This window comes from Macaca fascicularis, chromosome 19, assembly GCF_037993035.2.
Source record: "Macaca fascicularis isolate 582-1 chromosome 19, T2T-MFA8v1.1".
In the NCBI taxonomy this organism is placed as follows: Eukaryota; Metazoa; Chordata; class Mammalia; order Primates; family Cercopithecidae; genus Macaca; species Macaca fascicularis.
In genome coordinates, this window is record NC_088393.1 from 42,019,965 (window position 1) to 42,031,576 (window position 11,612).

General features: G+C 45.4%; 1 long non-coding RNA gene across 1 annotated transcript; it reads left to right on the plus strand.

Moving 5' to 3' along the window:
• The first annotated feature begins 1,785 nt into the window (after positions 1-1,785).
• LOC135968592 (uncharacterized) lies at positions 1,786-4,796 on the plus strand. Its single transcript, XR_010583498.2, has 2 exons — positions 1,786-1,877; positions 2,520-4,796. It is a non-coding gene; the product is annotated as an uncharacterized lncRNA (long non-coding RNA).
• Positions 4,797-11,612: the final 6,816 nt, after the last annotated feature.

Consider the following 11,612-nt stretch of genomic DNA (forward strand, 5'->3'; position numbering starts at 1 on the left):
GATCCACCCACCTCGACCTCCCAAAGTGCTGGGATTGCAGGTGTGAGCCACCGCACCCGGCCTACTCCTGCTTTTTTTTTTTGATTAATGTTAGCAAGGCATATCTTTCTCTGCCCCTTAACTTTTAACCTACCAGTATCTTTATATTTAAAGTGAATTTCTTGAAGATTGTTGGGTCTTATTTTTTATTCAATCTGATAGTTCATATCTTTAATTTGTACTAAGTTTCTACTTACATATCTTCAAGCTCATTGATTCTTTTCTCCACTATCTCCAGTCTACTGATGAGCCTTTCAAAGGCATTCATTTATGTTAACAATGTTTTTTATTTCTAGCATTTCCTTTTTTTTTTTTTTTTTTTTGAGACAGAGTGTTGCTCTGTCACCCAGACCGCAGTGCAGTGGCGCGATCTTGGCTCACTGCAAACTCTGTCTCCCAGGTCCAAGCAATTCTCCTGCCTCAGCCTCCGGAGCAGCTGGGATGACAGGCATGCACCACTGCGCCCTACTAATTTTGCGCTTTTAGTAGAGATGGGGTTGGCCAGGCTGGTCTTGCACTCCTGACCTCAAGTGATCTGCCTGCCTCAGCCTCCTAAAGTGCTGGGATTACAGGCGTAAGCCACCACACACCTGGCTTCTAGCATTTCCTTTTGAGCTTTTCTTAGCAGTTCTACTTATATTACCCACCTGTTCTTAAATGTTGTTTACCTTTTTCCAATAGAGCCCTAAATAGAGCACTTGATGTATATTAATCAGTTATTTTGACCCAATGTGTTTTTGCTACTTTTATCAATCCTTCCACATCTGTGCGGTAAACATGAGCACCTTCTCCATATCACAGTCAGTGATCTGAGGACGTTGTTGTTGTCCAGAGTATCTTAATCTAACAAGCAAGGGCAGGATTTGAACGCAGGTCTCTCTGGTCCATGGTGTATGTGGGTAAACCTCATACCCTTCCACTATCACAGTAACAAGGATGTGAAGCATTTCTAATATCTGTTGCTCCTAAATTCATTTAATCCATCCCTGAAGATACTTCTGTGTCCATGGACAAAGAATTTTCCATTTTTGCTGCATTCATAAGGCCTTTCTCCAGTGTGCATTCTTTGTTGTTCAGTAAAACTGGAACTTTGGCTAAAGGATTTCCCGTGTTCCCTGCACTAATAAGGTCTTTCTCCAATGTGAATTGACTGGTGAGGAACGAGTCCATATTTGCAGCTGAAGGTTTTCCCTACATTCACAGAACTCATAAGTCCTTTCCCCGACGTGGACTCTTTGGTGTTTGACAAGTGAGGGTTTGTATGTGATAGCTTTCACATATGTCATACACTCATAAAGCCCTTCTCCACTGTGGACTCTTTGGTGCTGAACAAGTGTGTGTTTGCAGTTCATGGATTTCCTGAATTCGCTGCACTTCTCATGACTTTTTCACTGTGAATGGCTGCCCCACACTCCGTGGTGCTGTGTGGCTTTTCCTGTTATGTGTGGCCTGGTGCTGGAGAAGTCCTGAGCCAACCAGAAAGTACCTTCCAACCTTCTCAAAGGTAAAGGACTTCTTTGGCACAAGAAATCTGCAGCCGTTCACGAACAAGCTCCTATCTACATCTCTTTACTGAAAGGATCATCTCCCACATGCCCCTAAGTGTACGATTTCTTCCTGGGATATTTTCCCCTGTCCTCAGCAAAAGGCAAAATGTCTTTCAAGATCAAGACATACATATCACAGAAGTGGGCTTTCTGAGGAAAGGGCCTCGGGGGGCTCTGACCTGTGACAATTCTTTTACAGAAAATATCAGCCGAGAAGGTGCTTCCTCATCTTTCACTTCACGCCAATAACCTGAAAGCAATGACATGCCAGTGAAGTGCACATGGACTTTGGTGAGAAGGGGCACTGCCATCACAAATGTGTATCTGCACACCAATGCATGAGTCTGTGTGAGTTCCCAGGACTGTTTTCAGGAGGAGAGAGTTTGGGTCGGATTGAGGAAGCAGCTGTTATGAACTCATAGTTTTCAAAAGGTCACAGCATGGGGGAAGCCTCACTAGGCAAAGGACACAAGGATGAGGTGCAGCACAAAGAGGAGAGGTGGGGTCTACAACTCCCCCCTCTGCCAATGGTTTTTGGTACTTATCTTTGCTGATGACACGAGAGGTGTGCAGAAAGGTATGTCCAGGCCCAAGAAAATCCAACTGCAACAGAGTGGCTCACGTTCAAAGACTACTTAAGAATATGTGTGCATCTCATAACACAGTATGTGTGGGCCAGTGTTGGAGAACACTTTGAGAGGGAGCAGTGGACAGCACTGGGTAAAATGTGCAATACAGAGATTTGGGGATTAGCCCTGGGACAAAAGTCTGACTAGAAATGGCAAGCTGCTAGTGTCAAGAATGGAAAAAGAAAGGTAGAAATGAGGTGTGACCACTGGCATTGGCGCCAAAATAGTAGTGGGAACAGGCCTGGTTCATGGTATGATTTGAACACAGCTCTGATGTCATGCCCTCTCACCTGCCACTTAATAGGGCCCCAGCTGAGAACAGTACTCTTCCCCCAGCTGAGAATAGTACCTGGATGATGCAAGAACTAAAGGAAAAGACTGAAGGGAGGAGCCAGCACTGGCCCAGGGCAACTTGGAGCAACAGACTACAGGTAAGAAAACCAAATGTCACAAAAACAACCTCAGAGGAGGACATAAATAGTGACCGTGTCAGTAACTGCAATTCCTGGCATAGGAAGACATGGGGATATATTAACTAGAGAAAGAGGGGAGAACCTGGGGCAGAGACGTCACCTGGCCAGGGAAAGGGAAAAGTGGGCTTAAAACGGCTGACGGTAAGACTCCTGATCCCCTTCCAAGTAAGGCTTTGGGGCAGCAGGTATTGAGGCTGGTTGGGAAGAGGATAGGACAGTACAATGGCTCAGCCCCACCAACCAGTGAACCTACCCAGGAAACTGAGGAAAGAAGTAGAGTCCATTGTCCTAATGTGAGAAGGATGGATCCGTCCTTGGGGAAAAGGAAAGGCAGAGTCTAGTCTAAAGCATCTGGGTGGGTGTGAGGGTCTCACCTATAGAAGTGAAAAGTTCTCCAGCATCACATTGCAGTATAGGAGTTTCTGAACATCATCAAGGAGACTCCATTCCTCCCAGGAGAAGTGCACGGCCACTTCCTCAAAGGTCACACTGCTCTGCTGTGATAGGGATGGATGAAACCATAAACAGCCTCTCTCTTGAGGACCCCCAGTGCATCTTTCTATAAATCCACCCCATATTCATACTCCTCCCAAGCTCCACAACCCAGAGGATATATCAGACCTTGGTGTCATTTGTGCTTGCTCCCTCCTATCACCCATTAATCACTGTGTCTGTGCTCAACAAGAAGCAGCAGGTGGGCAGATAGACACCATTTAAGTTCCAGGCCTGCCACACCGGGCCCCACACCCTCTTGCCAAGAAATTACCAGGAAGTCCCCTAGATGGTACCTTCCAAACACAACCAAACTTGGGCTCACTCTTCATCCTTAAGTCCCCAATGCCAAGGCCCTAGGGCACACTCCCTCTCCATGTGCACATCATTCTTTAGGCTGTACCTCTCTCATATCTCCAGATCCCATGGATATTGCTATCTTCCTGTCCCAAACTATAGATCCCTCCCTAGCCTCCCCACATGCTACTCACCACATGGCAACAAGAATGTGCCTGGCAATTCAAACAGAATCTAGTACTTCCCCAGACCTCCAATGGCTTTCACCGCCAGGGGCAACCCTTAATCCTGCTATGAAAGCTCTTCTGGCTCTGTTTCATTAATCTCAGTCATCCAGAAAAATATGCAGGTTTTAGATACCTCCCCGCAAACCGCTGCCCTCCTAGTGCCTCTACCAGACAACTACATTTGCCCCTGTACTAATCCACTAGCTTGGTGAGTCTGTAGAGCTGTGAAGTAAAGGCCCTGGCCTCAGTATCATCTTTCTTCAATTACTCCTATGCTTCTGTATCCACATGAATGTCTATTCTTCCCTTAGAAGCCCTGGCCTCCTGCCAGACCCTCATTTCCCCAAACCTGCCCTTCAGGCTCAGTTCTCTCCCTTCAGATGTGCCTGTGATGCCCATAACACCCAACCAGGTGCTCAAGCAAGAGATCTAGTCCTCGGCCCTCACTCTCTCCTTCTTGGCCAGCTGAAAGCTGAAGATCATGACCTGAATATTTCTTCTTCTAAATGTGATGCACAGCTTCACCTCAAGTCTACAAAGTGGCCACCACCTTCTGGAGGTCTCTATTCTGAATGACTCCCTAGAGTTCCAGACCTTTGTGTCTACGAGTCCACTTGATGTCTTCACTCAGTGTTCTCTGAAATATCTCACTCTTCACATGGCCAAAACAAAACTCACATATACCCACTGAAAATTACTTTTACTACTAACTTCCCCTTCATTCCTGTGGAGTCTTAATTAGGCAAAAGGAGTCAGGCTGGTGGGACTAGGAGAAACCAAAAAGAGAAAGCAGATAAGCTCTAAGTCTACCTTTCTTCATGGTCCAGGACACACAGCCCTCCTGCACAAATAACTCACAATCTTCCGTGCCCAACTATCACCAGACACTTGCATGCTAGCTCACTGCAACCATAGCGTTATCAGTATTACACAAAACCTTCTTCAGCACACAGCATAAACACTATCCTATAGAATCTCAAGCAAACCTTTGTTTCTTGGCAGTCAGCTTCTCTTCTGCTGATCCTGCCTATTCCCTCCCTGGCAACGTATCTTCCTACTTTCTCTAATAAATCTGCCTTTATTTACCTACAACTGTCTTGGTAAGTTCTTTTACTCCCACACCACTGGCCCAGATAGTCACTGCTCACCTATGACACTTCCTTCCAAAACTCTGGAGTAATCCCTAAGTGCTACCTTTTTCTTTTTCTTTTTTTTTTTTTTTTTTGAGATAGGAGTCTCAATCTGTTGCCAGGCTGGAGTGCAGCGGCACAATCTCGGCCCGCTGCAACCTCTGCCTCCTGGGTTCAAGCAATTCTCCTGCCTCAGCCTCCCGAGTACCTGGGACTACAGGCATGTGCCACCACACCCAGCTAATTTTTATATGTTTAGTAGAGACAGGGTTTCACCATGTTGGCCAGGATGGCCTCAATCTCTTGACCTTGTGATCCACCTGCCTTGGCCTTCCAAAGTTCTAGAACTACAGGCATGAACTACCGTGTCTAGCTGCTGCCTTTTTTTCTCTCACCCTCAACATTAGAAAATCCGGCATTCAGCCCTATTTTAAAAAAAGATCTGGAATCCGGATACCACCAACACTTACCTAGACTATTGCAGTAGCCTCATCCCTGATCTTTCTGCTTCCTCCCTCACTCTCAAAATGTGTTCAGTCTGCAGCCAGAGGGAGCCTATTAAGACCTGAGTCATGTCACCTCATTGTTCCCATGCCATTGCTCCCATCATCTCCAGAAACCACCCAACTTCCCAGATTGCCATTCCAGATCTGGCCCCTACTCTCCTGCTAGCGACAAAGAGAGGAGATCTGTGATTCTCTGAACACTCCCTTCTAATCCTTACCTTCAAGCATTTGGAGATGGTGGTACCTGTGCTTAGGATAACCTTCCACACCTCATTCTATCAGTTGCTAGATATACACAAGGAACTATTATGTATACTCCCTCTGGCCCAGGACCCTGGGCTTGGGGTTTCTCAAGCATCCCCAGGCTCAAGGGCTAGAAGAGCCACACACAGGCTGAGTCTCAAGGCACCACAATCCCATAGACACGTGGATGGAAGGTTGGGACCAGTGAGGGCTCACTCACCTGTGTATGATCCATAAGCACTTCTGTGGCCACAGGAACCTGTGGGAAGAGGTAGACCTCGAGAAGCAGGCAACTATGGGAGGGCTCCATGGGCTTAGGCCTCTCTTGAACATCCGCCCAGTGGTGGAAACACTGGACTGACGGTACAATCTCTGTATTTTAGTCCTCAATAATGCCTTTTACCTGTTTTTAACTTTGAACAAGTACTCAATCTCCCTGTACCTCACTGTCCTCCTTGCGCCTCATCCAGTCTTCTTCCTCCAAGCAACTTTTGGGAAACTTTAAAACCCTTAACTTAGACTGTGTTCCTCCTCTGTTCGCAACCCTGCATGGCTCCAAGCACCATCAGAAAGTGAAACCGTGCCCCAGGGGTAGAGAATTTGTTAACCAGCAAAATTTCCTGAGCTTGTTTTGCAGAACAGTGGAGAAGTAAATCATTTGTTACAGTCCCCTCTGTTTGCAATAAAGTTGGCTGATGAGCTGAGACTGATTGGGACCAATATGGCTGACTGGAGTCCGCACAGTCCGACTTACTCATCAGATGAGTGACCTTTTGAGGTTAGAGGACTGAAAACACCTCCAGATCATGCTACCACCATTTTCTGAACATATGACCCGTAAAGCAGCATGTAGGGGCAACAGTGCATGCCCAAGGGACTCTCCAAACCTCTTTTTCTTCCAGCCAATCACTGTCCAGCCCAAAACCCCACCGCAAAATCTCTCCCTCATGTGTATGGCGGCCAAGCTAGTACGAGGAGACAGACTGGCCTCCTGTCTCCTTGACTCTTAATAAACCTTTATTGCTGCAAAAACCCAGTGCTTTGGTGTTTGGGTTTCTGGTGTTTGGCTTTCCTTTGTATATGGGCAAACGGGCCCAGTTTGGTTCTGTGACAAATCAAGGTACACCTTCTTGTCACTGTGGGTGTGACTTCTCTTCACACTCTACTCTGTGTACACACAGCCCCCAGGCCAGCCCAGTTGCCCCTCCAAGCCTTTGCACATCCTGATCCCTCAGTCTGTAACAATCTTCTGTGACTCACCACACTGCCTTTCAGAAATGGCTTCATCACCCATGAGCTCTCCCGTTTCCCCCAAGCCTAAACACCAGGGCCTAGACTGAAGTGACCTGAACAGGCTCTCATAATGTGGGGCTTAAGTTTTGAAAGTAGGAGTCGGGCGGGTGAGGGCCCAAGGGACACAGCACCAACTTGAAGCCACAGTGATGCGAGCCTGTGGGTGAATGGTGCCAGAAACTGCAGGTGACTAGGATGGGGACAGCCACATGGCAGCCTCCAGCCCAGCACTGACACGAGATCACAATGGGTGGCACCTTGGCCTAGCTTCAGAGCTTCAGTCTTACCTCTGTGTGCTAGGGACAAGGCTTCCTGTTGCCTTCGCCTCCTTTTTCCTCAGACCTGACCCAGTCCTCCGCAGTTTCTGAAAGGGTGAAACAGCCGCAAGGCAGCCAAAATGACTGCCACAAAGCAAGACAGGAAACCCTGCCCCCATCTTCACCCCTAAACCCGGAATCACCCATCTTTCTGTGCTTTCATTGGATAAGCGCTGCTGCCACTCAGCAGAGCATTCTGGGTAAGGGTGACATAGATCTCACACCTCCATGCCGTGAAGAGCTTTCCCCCTGCAGCCACACCCTCTTGAATAACCCTCATTCTCAGGCTCCGAGGTGGGGAAGTAGCTATATCTCTGGACGTATCCAGCAATGATCACCAAAGTTTTGAGACATTATTTCAGACTCTGTGAAGCTCAGCATGCTCCCAGGGCCATATTTCTGATGTTCCCAAAGATTACAAATCCAAATGGAATGATCATTCCGTAGTGTTACTGACACCCAAAGTATGGCCACGCATAGCTGGAAACTAATTACCTTACTGATCTTCAAGTGACTGTGGCCTGAACAGTTAGAGTCAGTTCTGTGAATTTCCGTATGCTCCGTTAGGGAGAAGAGAAAAAAGCCTCCAGATAGGGCCACGATAGGGAAGGCAGAAGAGTGATATTGGGCTGCCCAGAATCAAGTGGACAGGGGTGGCGCTAAAATTTTCTGGTTTTCTTGGGGAGTTGCCCAGCAAGATCCTCTGCTCTCCAACCTTTAGAGTGAGAATCTGCTGGAGAAGCCATGGGTGGAAATCTCCCAGGTTAGTGAAACCACTCCTATAAACTTTAAAAACTGTATCAGGGAAGAAGGGAGAAACGAAAATAAGCCAAGGTTGCAGCACATTCAACATTAATCATTCCATCATCTTGCTCTCTGACCCACTTTCTTATAGTTGTTTTGTGCTGATTGTCTTCAAACAATGTGGGTTCAACCTTTTGGATTCCTGGGCCACATTGGAAGAAGAATTGTCTTGGGCAACATGTAAAATACACCAACACTAATGATAGCCTATGAGCAAAAAAAAAAAAAAAAAAAAAAAAAAAGGAAAAAGGTCTTTGCACGATTTTCGTGATATCTGCCACCATAGATAAGCTAAAAATTCCTTGCATTCAAAGACTCAGACACCGGTGAACCCTGTTACAAGATTATAATTCCCCTTAACTACTCCATAGATAACAACTTGAACATTAAGAAACATTAAGTTTTCCCCTTTGAGATATTCCTTGAGGTCCTGCATACCAATGAAGCTACTGACTCAGCTGGTCTGAAGGATGCCACAGGAGCTGACTCACCAAAGAATGCAATTTCCACATCCTGATGATTTTGTCTCCCTAACCCCAACCAATCAGTGGCCCCAATTCTCCAGCCCCTTGCACTCCACGGTCTTAAAAATCCCAGCCCAGAACTTCTAGGGAGGTGGATTTGAGAGTCTCCTCCCATCTCCTTTCCTGGTGCCCTGTAATTGATAAACTCTTTCTCTGCTGCAAATGCTGTCGTCTCAGGGTAATGGGGCTGTAACTGCCCAGCAAGCACATGAAAACCTCTTTGTCCTATAACACTAGTGAGCCTGCAAGTTCATGGCAGCTGCTTCCAAAAGTTCTCCTTGGCCGAGAGAGTACACAGCCTGTGAAGGGAATAGTGGAAACCCAACCTATGGAGTGAAAGATGAAGACTTAGTCCTCTGGGCTGAGATCCTGAATGACTTCCTGAGTAAATGGTAGGGACTAGACTTTTGGGCAGGAAGTGGGGGGCTCAAGTCCAGCCTGGGTCAGCACCAGATCTCTGCAGTGTTGTGGATAGACATGCATTGGTGAGAGCATAGGGGCCCCTGGGCTATACCCTGAGCATAGGGCTATGCCTTGAGCATAGGGCTACCTGGGCCACCCTGCCCTCACTGTGGGCTGCCATCAGTTGTCTGGGCATGTGTAGTCATCAAGGGTGTTGTATCTCTCCTCACCACCATTTCCAGCCAGACTCACACTTCTTCTCTTTCTTTCTCTCTCACGGTCCCCTATGAGGTGTGACCTCAGATCAGATGTGGATAGAACCTAATGGTCAACACCAGAGTCATATAACTCCCCATTTTGCATGTGCTTTCTTTAAACTAGCCAATTCACAACCCCCACAAGAAAGCATAGGGATAATGGACCTGATAGGGTTTGGATTTGTGTCCCTCCCTGACCAAATCTCATGTCAAATTGTAATCCCCAGTGTTGGAGGAGGGGCCTGGTGGGAGGTGATTGGATCATGTGTTGGGGGGAACTTCCCCCTTGCTGTTGTGAGTGCTCATGAGACCTGGTTGTTTCAAAGTGTATGGCACCTTCCCCTTTGCTCTCTTCCTCCTTTTCCAGCAATGTAAGGCAGACCTGCTTCCTCTCCACCTCCTGCCATGATTGTAAGTTTCCGGAGGCCTTCCAGCCATGCTTCCTGTACAGCTACAGAACTGTGGGTCAATGAAACCTCTTTTCTTTATAAATTACCTAATCTCAGGTAGTTCTTTAAAGCAATGTAAGAATGGACTAATACATGACCTTAAGGCCCATGCACCTTGGCAGAGGTCTAATCCCACAGGTCCTTCTCCCCTCGACCACCCCCTCCCCACCCCCTGCACCTGGTAGTTGAGCTCCTTTTGCCTCCAGACATCCTGTTGCCTCGCCCTCCCCTGCCATTGGCAAACCTAATGTTTCTGGGACTTGTGCATAATAAATTTATTCTGTTTCATGCGTCCTGGTTTCACTTCCTCATTGTGTCTCACCTGACACACACCTGAATGTAACTTCCACCTGGTCAGGGTTCTCCTAGAGAGTGGCTATCTTGGCCAATAGCCACTCCAACAGAGGGATCTCAAGACCAAATAGAAATAAACCATAACAAAAATCATAACAGAGGTAAAGATGTTGGATCTGTAATGTCTACTAGACATCTAAAAATAGGTCACAAATACAATATTCTTTCCCTTTTAAATTTTTTTATTTCTACACAAATACAAAGAGAAGACAAGAAGAAATACAATATTAGATATACGACCATGGAGTTTGGAAGACAAGCCTGGGATGGAGATATACATATAATTTTTGGGCTTGTAGTGGTATTTGCAGCCATGACCTTGGATGAGATCACCAATAGAATATTTGTAGATTGAGAAATAGATCAATTTGGAGGGAATTGGTATTTATGCATGGCGTCTACTATCTCTACTAAAAATACAAAAATTAGCCATATACAGTGGCACACACCTGTAATCCCAGCTACTCAGGAGGCTGAGGCATGAGAATTGTTTGAACCAGGAGGCAGAGGTCAGTGAGCCGAGATCATGCCACTTCACTCTAGTCTGGGCAACTGTGTCTCAAAAAAAAAAAAAAAGATTCTATCTCCAAATGTGGTCACATTCTGAGGTGCTGGGGGCTAGGACTTCAACATATACATTTTGGGGAGACACAATTCATTTCCTAGCATTAGGAAATATAGCATACATATAGAAAATTATTATTTATGTAGATTTTAATAAATTTTTCTTAAGTTGATACTGATGTAACTACCACTGAAGGCAATACAGAGTATTAGTGTGCTCAGAGTCCTGAGTGCTCTGTCTGGATCACAATGTGCTCCTCCCTCAACACTCAGATGAATTCAACATCCCGATTTTTAAAATCAGTATTATCTTTTTAAATAGTTTTTTCTATTGTGTATGAATCTCCAAACTATAGTTTATATGTGGCTGTTACTGACCTTTACATGAGTGGAATAATATGTGCCCTGTTTGGTTTGATATCTTCCACAAAATAAATGTAAGATTAACTCAGGGTATTCCATGTATCCATGTATCTCTGTAACATCCATTTTCATTGCCATTGAAGGAACAATTTATCTGTCCAATCTTTTGCTGATGTGCCTTTGTATTGCTTTCAGTTATTTGCAATAATGATGCTGCTGTGAAAGTTTTTGTCCATATATTCTGATGTACATAAGAATGGCTTTCGTTTTTCACACTTTTCTTTAGCATCTCTCGGGAAGATATAAATATCTTAAATGTTTATGTTTTAATAGCAGAATTTCAACAGGCAAATACTGACCAAACTTAAAGATAACAGTCAAATTACAATCACAATTGGAGATATTAACACTTCTTTCTCACTTCTTGTTAGAACAAGCAGGCAAAAAACAAGAGTGCAAAAGATTTATCTTGATTTAATGGCATTTGTATAACACTATATCCAACATTATTTGAACACACGTTCTTTTTCTAGTGAATATGGAATGTTCATGAGGGCAAACATACACTGGGTCAAAAAATAAGTCTCAAGAAATTTCAAAAAGATTCAACACATACAGTGTATTTTCTCTGACCACAATAAAATTAAAGTAGTAATAAATAACTGAGATATCTAGAAAGTCTTCACATATTTAGAAATAAAG